We start from the raw sequence: 16440 nt of genomic DNA on the forward strand, positions 1-16440 counted from the left end.
CTGATTTCTAGTTTTAAAGCATTATGGACAAAAACGTTACTTGACTTGGGACCAGTGTTGTGGCCATCACCTGCAACACTGGCATCCCATAAGAGCACAGGTTCAAGTCATGGATGCTCTGCTTCTGAATCCAGATCTCTGTTAGTGTGCCTGGGAAGCCAGAAGAAGATGCACTAAATGCTTGGGTTCCTGTCACCATTTGGGAGAGCCAGATGCAGTTCTGGGCTCTTGGTTTAGACTGGCCCAGCCCCAGCCTTTGAGGCCTTTAGGGAGTGAAATAGTGGATCTCTCTGTTTCTCTCCCTTTCTTCAACTCTTTAAAGTAAACAAATCTTTTTTAAAAAATAAAATTTTCTTGACTTAATTTCAATCTATCCAACACAATGGTCCATGATCCGTTGAGAAAAATGTATGTCATAGCTTTGGAGCTTTGACTTTCACATTGCTAAATATACAGATTCTTGACATCAAGATTTCAGTTACTTTATTGGTAACATTTTAAATCATTATTGTTAAACAAAACATTTAATATATTTAATAATTAATATTCAATGTTGCATTCATGAATAAACAAAGAATATAAGTTAAAATCACCTGATAATATATACTGCAGTAGCTTGCTGTACATGTTTTTGTACCCTCTGAGATAGTTATTTTTATTTCTGTAAGTTAGTCTTCTTCTAACTTATGGTATTAAATATTTTAATAAAATATCACTTTTGATGTGTTCATAATATACAATTGTTCAGAGGATCCACGAAGTACCTACTTACTAACATTTTGATTGCTTCTATAATAATTTAGTTAATAAACTCATTTGTAAAATGAGTTTACAGATTCATAAGCTATATATGTCCTGAGTTGACAAGGAGAAAAGCGGATCACTCTGTAGCTTTTTAATTATAATTATCAGACAAATTACACAAGAAAGAAAAGGTAGAGGACTGTAGAAGATGACAATATAAATGCTAATGTGATATATTCCTGTATCAACAGGAAGAACTACTGACAAACAAGTACTTGGGTCCTTGACACTTTGTAGAATATTCAGATTAAGTATAGGTTCCTGGCTTTGGTATGTCCCAGCCATGACTTCCAGGAATTTGAGAAGTGAACCAGCAGATGGGAGTTGTTTGTGTGTGTGTGTGTGTCTGTCTGTCTGTCTAGCAGTCTTTTAATGAAACTAGATAAATAAGTATATAAATGAATTTAAGAACTTAGATACACACACAATTGTGTGTGCATTTATGAAAGCATTTTTACTGATGCAGAAACTGCAACAAAAGTATTTACAGTAATTTGCCAGATTTCACAAGTAAATGAGAGCCAGATCATGTGCTTTTTTAAATAAACTGTAAATGTAATTATTTTCATTACAACATTGAAAACATTATATTTTCCAAAGGATTTATGAATATCAAGTATTTTCATAATAATTATTTTATATTTTCTTTTTAGGACCTTGTTAAAAATTAATTTGAAGCTGCTTCTTGAGACATGTTGGACTTTTAAAGGTTAAAAAGGTATCTTCAGGAACAGCTTTCACTTCCTGATGGATACTAATAAACAAACAGCCACTGGGATGGAAGTCTTACAATCTGGTTCAGAGAGACTATTAGTAAAACAGAGGTTAACAAAAACTATAATGGAATTAATTCATTCAGCAAACATTAATTGAGTGAATATAACCTCTGGCAGGTTAAGACATTTTTTAACAAGAAAGCTTAAGATCTGCTGTGATTGCAAATTAGTTGATGCACCACGAAAGTAGAACTAGTACTTATTATATTGCACTATTGGGAATGAAGACACATTTTACAAAGGAATCATCTCAACTGTAAGTGAGTTTTCAAAAGACTAATACCCTAGGGATATTGAAAAATAAACCCAGAGAAATGATTATTATGCATACAACCCATGACTGCTGGTTTTAGTCCTAATGAAGAATGCTTCTGGAGAATTTTAATGAATACTGGAAGAACTTCATGTAACCATGTATCTTTTGTGTAAAAAGGTGAAAATCTGAGAAAATTCACAAGAAACATTCAGTATTTTCTTTCAAAGCTTTAAAATAAATCTGTGAAATCAGACAGCGTTAGATGACATTTCTACTTTTGAAATGATTCAGGGCAATATATTGATCTACATACTTTATTTAAAATGAAATTAGAACTGGGAAGAAAAGGTTATAATAAGTTAAACTCAAAGTGTAAAATGCTGTGTTTTGGACTGAAAGCTTTGAAGGCAAACAACAAACTAAAAAATTATTGTGAAATGTCGCTATGGATACTTCATTATTATAAGAAATATTCTAGAAGATCAAATTAAATATTTTCATTAATGTATGCCTTTTAGTTTTTATAATATATCTATATTAATGATAAATTATTAACTGTATTCAATATATTAATCAATCAGCTTTGTTTTTAAACCATATATATTTTTAAAAATTACTTAAATTTTTTGATAATTTCCATATATTTTTGTATATCTTAAAATTATTTTCAACACTATAGTTCCTACCCAGAATGTATATATGAGAATTTTTATCACAATGTAATATAAAATTATCAAATTATAAATATATATAATACTGAAACTTTTTGTTTTTAAATATATGTGGATCAAAAATTTCATCTAATTATAACTATACAGTTTATTCTCACAGGTATAAAGAAGTGTAACATGAAATAACTCTGAGTTAATTATATATCTTTTAAGCATACTTATGTCTTTCTGTCTTTACATGTTGCTTTGTAGCAGATGCTGAAAATCCCCTCAGTACATTTCCTTATTTGTAGTATTCAGTGCATGCTGCACTAACTTATAACTGTGAACATCTGGTCTCTTTGGCGAAGATTTCTTTGGCTTCAGTAGCCTCCTCTGACACCCAAAGTTAGACTGGAAGTGCCAGGGAAATACTTTCCCTGGGGAGCAGCCTTCAACTGAGGACTAGTGATGGAAGCTGTATAAAATACCCCAGTAGCTGTCCCTTGAGGCAGGGAGTAACTCTGAGATGTTTATGCTAAACCTACTATTAGAAGGTTCTCAATAAGTTTAAGCTACAGTGACCCACAGTAGTGCCTGTTCATAATGCTCCTTTGATTAGTCATTTATTTAACTGTCTTTCTCCTTCCCCTGTTAAAGTGTTATTTCCTTCTCCTTCCTAACAGACACATTTCACACAAACCTTTGTCTGAAACTTTGACACACTCCAGACTATATTCTGACATTCAATGTTACTGCTCTCAGCAGCAAAGGATAGCTCTTCCGAAGGAAACTCACAGGAATGTGACATTAACAAAATGGATATTTATTTATTTATGTATTTATTTGAATTTTAACACTTCCTATAACTCCTACATTCAAGTTTAATGTTATCATTACATAGTTTGTAAGAAAAAAATTTTGCTGTTCTTTAAGTTTTGTTAATTTATATTTATTTTTAAATTGATACTATCAAGCACATTTGTTCTAATTCACTAAACATCATTCTCATCTGAGCGTACGTTGTACTTGTAGTGGATTAAGCATAAGCATTCATTTTTTAACCACTCTTTTATCCTGGAAGAGGATCTATTCACTTCCCCCTTGAATCTGAACAGAGATTTTTATAATTTTGAACAACACAATATGGCAGAAATCATTCTATGCTCATTTGCAAGCTATGTTCTGTGTTTCTGGAGCCCAACCACCATGCTGTGAGAAAGCAGAGGACAAGCAAGCATTTGAGATCCGCACATGGAGAGGAACCCTGCCAATGTAATTCCGTGAGGAGTAAGGCAGCACAATATTGTTGTCATGCAGGATAGCAACCTTGAAGTAGAGCCTAATGCCCAGGAGAGCAGCCCTACTGACAGGAACTAGAATGAAGCTGCCCAGCAGAATTGAGCTGATAGCTAACAAACAAGGAGTAAAATAAAATACTTTTTTAAGCAACTAAGATATAAAATAGCTTCTTATACAACAATGTATAAGTATAAATATAGTATCCATGCCATGAATTACATGAGTAATTTACAAATATACCTCTGAAAGCAAATAATAAAATAATTACTGGATGTTATTAAAGATTATGACAATGTTTCCACATACAAACTCAAAATCAGTATAATCTCTTAAGTTTTTAATTTTTAAGGACTGAAGACACAAAATGTGAGGATTATTATGTGATGTTTCAATACATGCTTACACTGTGTGGCACTCATTTAGGGTAAATATTATCTATCTCCTCAAATGTTTAACATTTATTTGTGGTGACAACAATCCGGAAACTATATTTCAGATTTTTCATTGAGAAGATACAGAGTACATTAATATTACCTATGTATCATAGTCACCATACAATGCAATAGAATCCCTGGTCTCTTACTTTTATCTAACTATAACTTAGTACCCATTAATCCATCTTTCTTCATTCCTTCTTCCATGATTACCTCTTTAGCCTCTAGAAACCATCATTATATTATTATCTTCAATAAGATTACCTTTTATTTAATTTCAGATATAGGTGAGATCATGGGGTACTTATCGTGGCCTATTTCACTTAATATAATGACTTCCAGGTCCATTTATGCTGCTGTGTGTGGGGAAATTAGGCACACGAGGCAATTGAAAGATGGCACCCAAAGGAAGTAAGGTGGGCGGTACCCAAAGTTGTTTACCAACAAAGCTGATTGGCCGCACATCATCAGGGGAGGTGACGACAACTGATGATGAGTGTACAGACATATGGCTGGTCCTGTAACAAATCGCCCCATAAAATGATTGTTTAAGTAATTGGTTGGTCCTTATGCCCTGCCCCAATAATCCTGCGGTTTTATACTTTAAAAGGCTTTGCTACGCCCACAATAAAGGAGTTCTTGCTTGACTTGACTCCCCGCTGTGTCTGTCTCCAGGATCAGGAGGCTGGGAAATGGGCAAGCGGCTTTTCTTCAGACCCAGTCCATCCTCGTTTGGGTTGTCTAAGACCCTGCATCTGGCGCCCAACGTGGGGCTCCAACAGGGGCACGTCGGCCAAGGCTAAGCAGTCTCTCAGGTAAGTGAAACCCTCAGAATGGGAAATGTGGTTTTGTCCAAAAAGGACCCAGCCTTAAAGGCCTTACAGGACTTGGGAGAGCCTAGAGATGCAGAGGAAGATAATGGGGAAAGAGAATGGGCTAAGTTTGATCAGTAATGCAGAGACCCCGTGGAGGTGTGAACTATTGAAGTAAAAATGAAGGTAAAAATCACCCCCTCTAGCCCATCTGCCCCAGAAAGACTGGAACCCCCCTGTATCTCCCAGGGGCAGAGGCGGCCTCCCACTATGTGGAGCTGCAGAGGGAGCTGTGTGATCTGGACCCTTGGAATTTCCCGGAAGAAGGGAAGAGAAATGAGGTGACCTATGCGAAAGCTTATCCAGTAAACATAAAACAGCATAGGGAAGTGAACTCTGGGCCTAGGAACCTGCTGCCTCAGGCCTACCCTGTTAATTTAGCTCTGGGGGACAATGGACCTCTGGAGTGGTATCCCTGGGAAGCAAAGGACTTAAAGGAGCTTTGCAAAGCAGTGGTGGAAGATGGGCCAAACTCCCCCTGGGCCCAAACCCTGCTGCAAGACATAGCTTATCACCCATGCCTCCCCAAGGACGGTTTGGATGTGGCCAAGGCAGTCCTCATGAGTTCCAAGTTCATAAAATGGTGCACCTTCTTTAAGGAGGAGTGCCAAGTGAGGGCTGAAGCTAACTGAGCAGCCCAGCCAGTTATCCCTATTACATATGCTATGCTGGCTGGGACAAGGGAGGGATTCTCTACTGGGATCCAGCAAGCTGTGCTACCTGCTCCATACTGTGAACAAGTGAGGCAGGCAGGACTTAATGCTTGGTACAAGCTGGATGAGGGGTCCACTAAATCTCCCATCACAGGGGTGCGACAAAAACTGGGAGAGTCATTGCTGGATTTTATAGTCAGGGTCCAACACAGTCTCCATCATAAGTTGCTGGCTGGGGACCTTCGGGATCAGTTTGTTAAGAAGCTTGTTTGGGAAGGAATGAATGCTGATCATCAGACAGCCTGTGCTGGCCTGAGGGAGGCTCATAAATCCCCAGAGGCAGTTAAAACTAAGGTGGAGCCTTCAGGTGTGGCAGCACCCCTAAAGGCCCAGCACTGCCTCAACCCACCCCACCTCAAATTCTACCCATGTGGCCACCCCTTTATGGATATTGCCCTCTCTTGGATAGCCCACTTCCATCTTGTAAACAGCACACCTACCCAACCCCATGGCCAGTCCTGCTAGGCCCCAACGTGTGCAATCTTTCCTGTAAATGGGGGACCACAGTCTTTCTTTGTACTCTCTTCCAGTCAACGTAGCCTGCCACACACATGCAGACATGGCCAGATATCTCTAGGGAGAGTATTCCCTAGAGCTTCTTCTTTTTTTTTTTTTTTTTCCTCATTTTAGAGAAATGCCTCTGGCTACTGCTGGTCTTACCTAAGGTAGTGAGAATCTTAAACCATTAACTCTTTCCAACCTGATGGGTCTTTCTCTTTGCAGTTAATGAAACTTTTCCTCCAGCCCTACAGGAGTCTCTCATTCTCTGCTGCTTTGTTTCAAGATGTGTTTCCCTGTCCTAAGCAATGGGCTCCTACGCTGATGACCAGCCCTGAAACACCAATGACTCATCTTTAGAGTGGCCCCTCCATGGTAATATGTTTGGCCCTGAGGGATCCGCTCAAAGTCGGAGTAGTTTGACCCTGATAACATTCAAGAACTTTATCACTTCTTTGAGCCTTCAGGAAAATGGAAGGAGATCCCATATGCTCAAGCTTTTCTGTCTTTGATCTAAACTTTCTATGTGTACTGATCTCTGGTCAAGGTCGTATTGGCCTCCAAAGTTTAAGCAAAACCTCAGCCTTCCATGTTTGCAGCCCCAACTTCACTATCTCAGTTCACTATACCTCCCCTTCCTGCCTAGGAATTGGGACTTTATCTTAGAACCAGGCCTGGTCCAAAGTCTACTCTCCTTGTCTTATCAATGATCCTCTCCAAAACAAGTTTGGGAATGGCTGTCTCCATGGTTTCCAACTGGTCATTTGTCCCTCTCTTGTTCCAGTTTTACCATAAGAATAGCAAGGGAGTGGTAATCCCATCCTTTTGGGCTCCCTGCTTATTGAGAAACAAATTAGGTATCCCACCCTTCTGATGGCTCTTTTGTTTTATCTTGAGCAAAGAAGACTGGAAAATCAGGTTTGAGAACTATCAAAGCTGCCTGAACCTTTGCTTCAGAAGCAGCCCCACTTGGCTGATAGACTGTGATGTCATGGGGCCTAAGGTATTCTTAGGAAAAAAAAAAAAGGTAATTGTAACTAATTTTTCTTTGAATCTAGGAAGTTCACTACCCTTAAAAATATTGCTTTGTAACTTGCTGAACTTATTTTGCAATTTATTTAACAGGTTTTCGAGTAATCAGTACTCAATGAAACAGCAATGGGTAATTAGTACTTGTTTTAGATAAATGCAATTTTAATTTTAATCACCTTGTAACAATGATCAGACTTGGTCTATATTATGTCTATTTGCCTGTTTTCAATGTTTAAGTGATTACCTTAAATCTAATCAGATCTAGCCCACAGCCTTGGTTAAAATGTTCAGGTTAAACGTACTAATTGTTGGCTAAGCGGTTTGACTCTCTTACAGTTTAAATTCTAAATTGAGTCTTCCAACTTTGAGGCTTCCAGTCAGATCCCTGGAAATCTCAAAGGATGAGACTCTAAATTTGCCATATAAGGTGAGCATGGCCATTTGTAGCTGGTCCTATGGGGGTATGATTCCCCCTTTTTGTTTTATAAGTTGGTTTTTTAAAATTTTATTTTGTTTCTTTGATGATTGTTTGTCCTTATGGGTTGTGAGAAATTTTAGTAGAGTGTCGAATCATTTTATATCTTGGCAGCACTTTTAATCTAAACATCCTGATTGGTTATTATCTCTGCAAGATGAGAGATATATCTTTTGACATCTCCAGGGGCCCTTTGGAGATACCAAAAGTTTACAGAATTTAGAACTTTGATTTTCAGAATGTTTGTTAAAGGTGCCACTCTTCAAGAACCGGGTTATGTCACTCTTCAAGCGCCAGATTGGGAACCCTATGCATACAGCCACTGCCAAGATGTAGAGGTATAATACATAATACCATGAGTTGCTAAGGTGGTAGATCCCCTGGGGCAGCCCTTAATAGCTGGAGTAGTAGTCAAAGACGGGTAAGATCCCAAGAGGGGGACAACCTAAGACAGACATGCTCCCTAAAGGGCTGATCCCAGTCAGAGGGGACAACCTAAGACAGGCACACTCTCTGCTCAGTTCCTCTTTCTCTCTCTTTAATATAAAACAAAAAAGGGGAATCTGTGGGGAAGGAAATTAGGCACATGAAGCAATTCAAAGATGGCGCCCAAAGGAAGTAAGGTGGGCGGTACCCAAAGTTGTTTACCAACAAAGCTGATTGGCTGCACAGCATCGGGGAGGTGACGACAACTGATGATGAGTGTACAGACATATGGCGGGTCCTGTAAAAAATCGCCCCATAAAATGACCTTTTAAGTAATTGGTTGTTCCTTATGCCCTGCTCCAATAATCCTGGAGTCTTGTACTTTAAAAGGCTTTGCTACATGCGCAATAAACAAATTCTTGCTTGATTTGACTCCCCACCATGTCTGTCTCCAGGATTGGGAGGCTGGGAAACGAGTGAGCAGTACACTTACATTTCTCTGGACCCAGTCCATCCTCGTTCGGGTGGACTAAGACACTCCAGCTGTGAGTAAGATTTTACCCTTTAACGGTTGTCTAGTATTCTGTTTTATGTGTCCCACACTCCCTCCATATATTCATCAGTGGATTGACACTTAGCTTGTTTCCATTTCTCAACTAATGATATTGCTGCATTAACCTTGGAGAGTAGATCTCTTTTTGATAGAGTGATTTCATTTCTCCTGGATATATACCCAGTAGTGCAATTTCTGAATGATATGGTAGCTTTATGTTCAGTCTTTTCGAGGAGGGGCCACACTGTCTTCCACACAAGCTGTACTAATTGACATCTGTGTCAACAATAGGAAGGTGTTCCTCACCAAAATCTGTTATCTTTGGTGTTTTGATAATAGCCAACCTATTGCTTCTAGGCATTTTGTGTAAGATCAAGTGACAATATGAGTTAGGAAATTTTTTATAATTTTAAATTGATAAATTAATACAAAATAATGCAGCTTTGATTTCTATTAATTTAAAATTTTGAATAATTTCCTAATTCATAGCAAGGGAAACTAAATTTTGTGATGTGTCAATGTTATCAACTGGAAGATTCTGGGACCGCCACTGTGACGCAGGCAGTAATATTGCTCCCTGCATTGCCAGCATCCCATATGGGTGCTGTTTGTATCTGGCTGCTCCATTTCCAATCCACCTTCCTGCTAATGGGCCTGAAAAGTAGCGGAAGATGGTGCAAGTGCTTTTGGCCCCTGCATCCACGTGGGAGACATGGATGAAGTTCCTGGCTCCTGCCTTTAGACCAGCTCAGCCCTTGCAGACATTTGGGGAGTGAATCAGCAGATGGAAAATCTCTCTCTCTCTCTCTCTCTCTCTCTTTCTACCTCTCCCTCTTTAATTCTACCTTTCAAACAAATACATCTAAAAAAAGAATTTATTTAAGCACTTTCTTGTATTTACTATGTTGTATGTAAAACAATACTACAAGTTAAATGCATTTTTTACTTTATAATTTTATGGTACTCTAGTCATGTTCATGACATGTCATCCAATATACATGTTTCCACTCAAACAGAAGAGCTTAATATATTCTTTGGCTACTTTGTAAAATGTAGGCACACTGAAGAACAATGTGACATTTGAGTCATTACACTGTGGTTTAAATATCTATGTTAGGAATCACATTGATAAAATGTACTTAAACATTAAAACTATGAAATAAAAATTAATAAAAATGTAAGGAAATAAAATGAAATAGAGTCATAACAACTATGCAACATTTTCTTTTCATGTCGAAATACATACAAATGCCACATTGAGAAAATATCATTTTAAAACTTTTAAGAAATAATAAAAACAGCCAACAAATTTAAAATGACAATGAATAACTTGGATTTTACTTAAAATATATCTAGGTATCAAATCAAATTTACAAATATATACTGTTAATCTGAGAGTGAAATCTCAATTTGGTAATTTGCTTTAAGCCACAAAAGCATAAGTAAAACATATAACATTTTATTTGATGATCTTGTGCAGAATAATTTCCTTTGTTTCCTGTTATCTCTTTGTCTTCGTATATATATATATATATTTAACTTTTATTTAATGAATATAAATTTCCAAAGTACAGAATATTGATTACAATGGCTTCCCCCCCATAACGTCCCTCCCACCCGCAACCCTCCCCTTTCCCACTCCCTCTCCCCTTCCATTCACATCAAGATTCATTTTCCTTTCTCTTTATATGCAGAAGATCAGTTTAGCATACATTAAGTAAAGATTTCAACAGTTTGCTCCCACACAGAAACATAAAGTGAAAAATACTGTTTAGTACTAGTTATAGCATTAAATATCAATGTACAGCACACTAAGGACAAAGATCCTACATGAGGAGTAAGTGCACAGTGACTCCTGTTGTTGACTTAACAAATTGACACTCTTGTTTATGGCCTCAGTAATCACCCTAGGCTCTTGTCATGAGCTGCCAAGGCTATGGAAGCCCCCTGAGTTCACTGACTCTGATCATTTTTAGACAGGCCATGGTCAAAGTGGAAGTTCTCTCCTCCCTTCAGAGAAAGGTACCTCCTTTGATGACCCATTCTTTCCACTGGGATCTCACTCACAGAGATCTTTCATTTAGGTTTTTTTCCCCCCAGAGTGTCTTGGCTTTCCATGCCTGAAATACTCTCATGGGCATTTAAGCTGGATCCGCATGCCTTAAGGACTGATTCTGAGGCCAGAGTGCTGTTAGGACATTTGCCATTCTATGGGTCTGCTGTGTATCTCACTTCCCATGTTGGATCATTCTCTCTAACTGAGCACCAAAAGGAAACCTGTTAAAGTGAAATGAACACTATGAGAAACGGTGACTTGATCAGCCCTCACCCTGACTGTTGATGAGCAGCTTAATATGTTATCCCTCTTAGTATTTTTTTTTGTTTGTTCTACTTAATACTTTTGGTTGAATACTGTAATCAATACACAATTCTTCTTAAGTGCTGAAACTTAACTGAAAAGTGATCGCTGTTAAATATAAGAGTGGGAATAAGAGAGGGAAGAGATGTGCAATTCGGGACATGCTCAAGCTGACTTACCTCAAACAGTAGAGTTAGAAACATACCAGGGGATTTGAATTCAATCCCATCGAGGTGGCATGTACCAATGCCATCTCACTAGTCCCAGTGATCAATTTCTGTTCACAATTGATCATAATGATAGGACTAAGAACCAAAGGGATCACATAAACAAGAATAGTGTCTGCAAATACTAGCTGATAGAATCAAAAAGGGAGAGAATGTTTTTATATATATTTTGTGTGTGTATATATATATTTACATATAACGTTACTCTATATATGATGCATTTGTGGCTTTTTTTAATGAATACCATTCTTTCAGTAGGAAGTTTCATCTCTCAGGGTGATTTTTCTTATGTGTTTTCCCCACTTGATTGAATAGGTGTCTGGAAAAATTACAGTTGAATATATACAATATATTATGTAATGTGTATATATATATATATATATATTAGTATGTTACACAAATACACATGTATACATGTTTACCCCCTTCAAGATTTTCACTTTGCTTTTATGATGCAGGCCAAAAACTCCAAATGGTCTCAATAATCCAATCTGCCTCTCCCTTGTCACCACTTCCTCTATCCTCTACTTTACAAATTTGGGGGATTCTTTGTGTTTCCAGAATGGCAGTTCCTTTGGCTGGAATACTCTTCTCCTTGCTCAAATGCCCACTCTACATCATATTAGCTGCAAAGCCAACTGTGCAGGGAGCATTTCCTGAGCCACCAGACTTGATTGCATTCTGCCATGAGATACAATTCTTTTGCAATCTGTAGAGCACCTAGCCTGTCTGTTCACTCCATCCTGACATGGCAAGGCAAATAGCATAAAATTATTGCCAACCACAAGTCTAATAGCATCAATCCTAATAAAAAGTTCTATCAACTATGGATTCACTATATTCCAAAGTTGAACAGTTTGTAGAAATTCAAATTTTTGATAATCTTTAATTCAATAAAGGAATAACTATCACAGTTAGGCAGAGAAATGCCAGGTACACAGTGAACACAAGAGTTTGTTGAACATGTAAAGGAATTCACTTTCTTTCTCTTTTTTATCGAACATGAATATTTCATAATAAGAGGAACATTTATATTTCAAGACAAAATTTAACTAGATCAATGTTTTATTTGTGAACATTGCTTTCAGAAGCCTACCTGCTGAGACTTTGCCATTGGTTTATATTGATTAACGTCCTAGTTTTAATTTCACTGGTACTTATCCTCATAAACTGTTTCAAAATCTTCTCTCTCACTCAATCACACCAATGCACACCCCAACACAAACACACACCAACACACCCACACAAACTTCTAATTATTTTGAGGTATATCTAGGCACTCAATGTGTCTTGTTTGCTGTTATTTGAAGTCTTTCATGCTATTTTTTTTTTTTTTTGACAGGCATACTGGACAGTGAGAGAGAGAGACAGAGAGAAAGGTCTTCCTTATCTGTTGGTTCACCCCTCAAAGGCTGCTGCGGCCAGTACACTGCACTGATCTGAAGCCAGGAACCAGGTGCTTCTCCTGGTCTCCCATGCAGGTGCAGGGCCCAAGCACTTGGGCCATCCTCCACTGCCTTCCCAGGCCACAGCAGAGAGCTGGACTGGAAGAGGAGCAATTAGGACAGAATTCGGCACCCTGACCGGGACTAGAACCCAGTGTGCCAGCCCTGCAAGTGGAGGATTACCCTATTGAGCCATGGCGCCGGCCGCTATTTTTATTTTTGCAACACTCATAAAAACTTGGTTCTCATAGACAAATATCCAACTTGATAAAATTGAGGTCAGTGTAGGGTGCTAGCTTAAAAATGTTCCACACTTGCTTTGCTGTCACTGATATTTATTAAAACCTCAAGGCATAACTGGAATTCTCACATTTGGCACACAACAAGTATGTGAAGAATGATTTCCTGCACAGGTTTTGGTGGTAATATGCTATCTTGGGCAGAGTTGCTCATGTTCATTAAGCCTTATATGTGGAGGCTTCAGAACATTCATTGAAAATGTACATAATTTTTTAAGTTTGCTGTTCAACAACTTTTTGCAAGCCCTTCATGGTTACTAGAGGAGGTAGGTCCATAAATTAATTCCAAAACCTCATTCAGCACTTCAGTGAGCTGAACCAGGGCATCAGCACTAATTTAGACTATTCTCATAATACCTTCCTCCTTCAATGTAAACTTCATTTGTTCCTCTTCATTTGATGTTTTTATATATATATATATATATGTATATTAGGTGTGTTTGCAATATCTAGGTTATTAAAAATTGTAAAAACTTGGGGCTGGCGCCATGGTGCACTGAGTTAATCCTCCACCTGCAGCACCGGCATCCCGTGTAGGCACTGGTTCTAGTCCTGGTTGCTCCTCTTCCAGTCCAGCTCCCTGCTATGGCCTGGGATAGCAGTAGGGGATGGCACAAATGCTTGGCCCCTGCATCAGTGTGGGAGACCAGGAAGAATCACCTGGCTCCTGGCTTGGGATCGGTGCAGTTCTGGCCATTGCAGCCATTTGGGCAGTGAACCAATGGAAAGAAGACTTTTTTCACTGTCTCTCTCACTGTCTGTAACTCTACCTATCAAATAATAAATAAAATCTTTTTAAAAAATTGTAAAAACTCAAATTCAGTTTTCAAATTCAAGTAAATGTTTCAGACACTCTTATATGAAAATTACACATATAGAAATCACTATCTTTTTTCTCTTAAGTGGACCTCTTAATGTTTTTTTAATAAAACATTTTAATATAATAGACATCTTTTAATAGTTCATGATAATCAATATTAAGGGTAATAATTAGCAATCATTTTTCCATTGAAATTTATATTACATATAATGCTCATAACATTTAAACTTATAATAAAAGATATAGGAATAAAGGTTGCATCCACTGTGTGAATTATGTGAATGTATGTACAAATATGTGTATATGTGTGTCTGTGTGTAAAGCATGATTATGAAAATGTTTTAATATATACAATTCATTTCTACTTTCTTTTAGGAAAAGATATATTCTCAAAAATATTTCTATTTCTAGTCCACATTTTCCCAACCCCAACTTTCTTACCAAAGTTGGATATTTAACAACAATATAAAAGATGTTTACTTTGGAATACTCAGGGTGAGAGCTTTGGGCAATTGGGCACTAAAGATTTAAAACCATGAGTATTAGATAAAAATATTTTCTTTGATTTATTGTTTTTAATGTTTTTTTGAGAAGGTGTGTAATTTATTTTAAAAACTCGTTAATTTTAGGAGATATTATACCAACTTAGGTTTTAGCAAATGTTAGCACAAATTCATGACCTACATTTTTTATTATACTCTAACGTACTTTGATTTTCTTTCTTTCTTTCTTTCTTTCTTTCTTTCTTTCTTTCTTTCTTTCTTTCTTTCTTTCTTTCTTTCTTTCTTTCTTTCTTTTTTTACAGGCAGAGTGGACAGTGAGAGAGAGAGACACAGAGAAAGGTTTTCCTTTGCCATTGGTTCACCCTCCAATGGTCGCCGTGGCCGGCACGCTGCAGCTGGAGCACTGCGCTGATCCAAAGCCAGGAGCCAGGTGCTTCTCCTGGTCTCCCATGTGGTGCAGGGCCCAAGCACTTGGGCCATCCTCCACTGCCTTCCCAGGCCACAGCAGAGAGCTGGCCTGGAACAGGGGCAACCGCGACAGAATCCAGCGCCCCGACCGGGACCAGAACCCGGTTTGCTGGTGCCACAGGCAGAGGATTAGCCTATTGCGCTGCGGCACCGGCCGTACTTTGATTTTCTATATAACTGAGTAATCAAAATCAGATTCTTGATTCAATGCTACCATTATTTAAGGTCACTGTAATGCTATACCATTTAAATTATGCATTACTTAATAAAACAGTATCTTTTCAGAAACCTACACTAAATTGTGACCCTGACAAAAGATATGTACCCAATACTACAACATGCAAATAAATACTTCCTAGATTGTAATTCATTAAAAAGCAATGAGCCAGTAATTAAAAATTAAGCTCCTTTTTTGGATTATAATTTCAATTAGATTGTAGGAATGTATTATTTTATGAACTAAAATGTATTAAAGTGTATTAAATTTGATGCATTTTCAATGATTTACAATCAAGTCATCTGGTATGAAAATATGCTTTTTTTAGCTTAATATTTAATCCATATATTACTATGTTTTGTCAACAATGATAGCCTCCCAGTATCTCAAGTTCCAAATAGAATTGATAAATCTAGGAAATTGTATATCAATATTATTTATTCAAGGACAATAAATTAAAATAAAAAAATGGATTTGTGCTATGTACTATTTCTACACTCTAAGTCTAGTTAGTGATTGCCTATTTCAAGTAGCTAAAAAAAAATAAGAAATCAATTATTCCTCATCTTTATTTTTTTTGACAGGCAGAGTTAGACAGAGAGAGAGAGACAGAGAGAAAGGTCTTCCTTTTCCGTTAGTTCACCCCCCAAATGGCCATTATGGCTGTCGCACTGCACCGATCCAAAGCCAGGAGCCAGGTGCTTCTCCTGGTCTCCCATGCGGGTGCAGGGCCCAAGCACTTCGGCCATCCTCCACTGCACTCCCGGGCCACAGCAGAGAGCTGGCCTGGAAGAGGAGCGACCAGGACAGAATCCGGCACCCCAACTGGGACTAGAACCCAGGGTCTGGCGCCACAGGTGGAGGATTAGCCTAGTGAGCAGTGGCACCGGCCACTTATTATTCCCTTTCTTACATAAACCTCCATTCCTACCAACATGTTGCCTAAATGATTTATAGAATTTCAAGCTAAGCCTCTAGATCTTGCCTTAAAGGTTAGCTAAACTCAGGTTTTCATTCTTTACATGAAGACACCATAGGTCAGCAAAGAAAGGCCAGATGCATCATGCAGAACAGATATTGCTCTCTGGCTTTTTTATTAAGTGTTTTATTTCAGAATAACCAGGTAACAAGTGCAGATCTGAAGTCATACCGCTGTCTTCTAACTCCACATTTTATTGCTATTTTCATTCAATGGGACCAGAGTAGAAACATGTTATATGGATTCATATGGATTGTCTCCTTCTCTCTCTCTGTCTCACACCTACACACACACACACACACACACACACACTATTATCTGAGACATAAAGA

General features: G+C 37.9%; 1 long non-coding RNA gene across 9 annotated transcripts in view; it reads left to right on the top strand.

The window, feature by feature from the left end:
* Nucleotides 1-4704: 4704 nt before the first annotated feature.
* Nucleotides 4705-16440, top strand: part of LOC149122327 (uncharacterized) — a 29235-nt gene continuing 17499 nt past the window's right edge. Inside the window, exons 1-4 of one of the 9 annotated variants that reach the window (XR_016220670.1) lie at nucleotides 4717-5037; nucleotides 7208-7332; nucleotides 8694-8783; nucleotides 14747-15545. This is a non-coding gene — a long non-coding RNA (uncharacterized LOC149122327). Of the gene's footprint in view, nucleotides 5038-7207; nucleotides 7333-8693; nucleotides 8784-14746; nucleotides 15546-16440 lie in introns of those variants that run through there. The other 8 variants (XR_016220669.1, XR_016220668.1, XR_016220665.1 and 5 more) reach the window with 8 other exon arrangements.

Source organism: Oryctolagus cuniculus, chromosome 14 (assembly GCF_051225735.1).
Source record: "Oryctolagus cuniculus isolate XC-2025 breed Fujian yellow rabbit chromosome 14, ASM5122573v1, whole genome shotgun sequence".
Lineage (NCBI taxonomy): Eukaryota > Metazoa > Chordata > Mammalia > Lagomorpha > Leporidae > Oryctolagus > Oryctolagus cuniculus.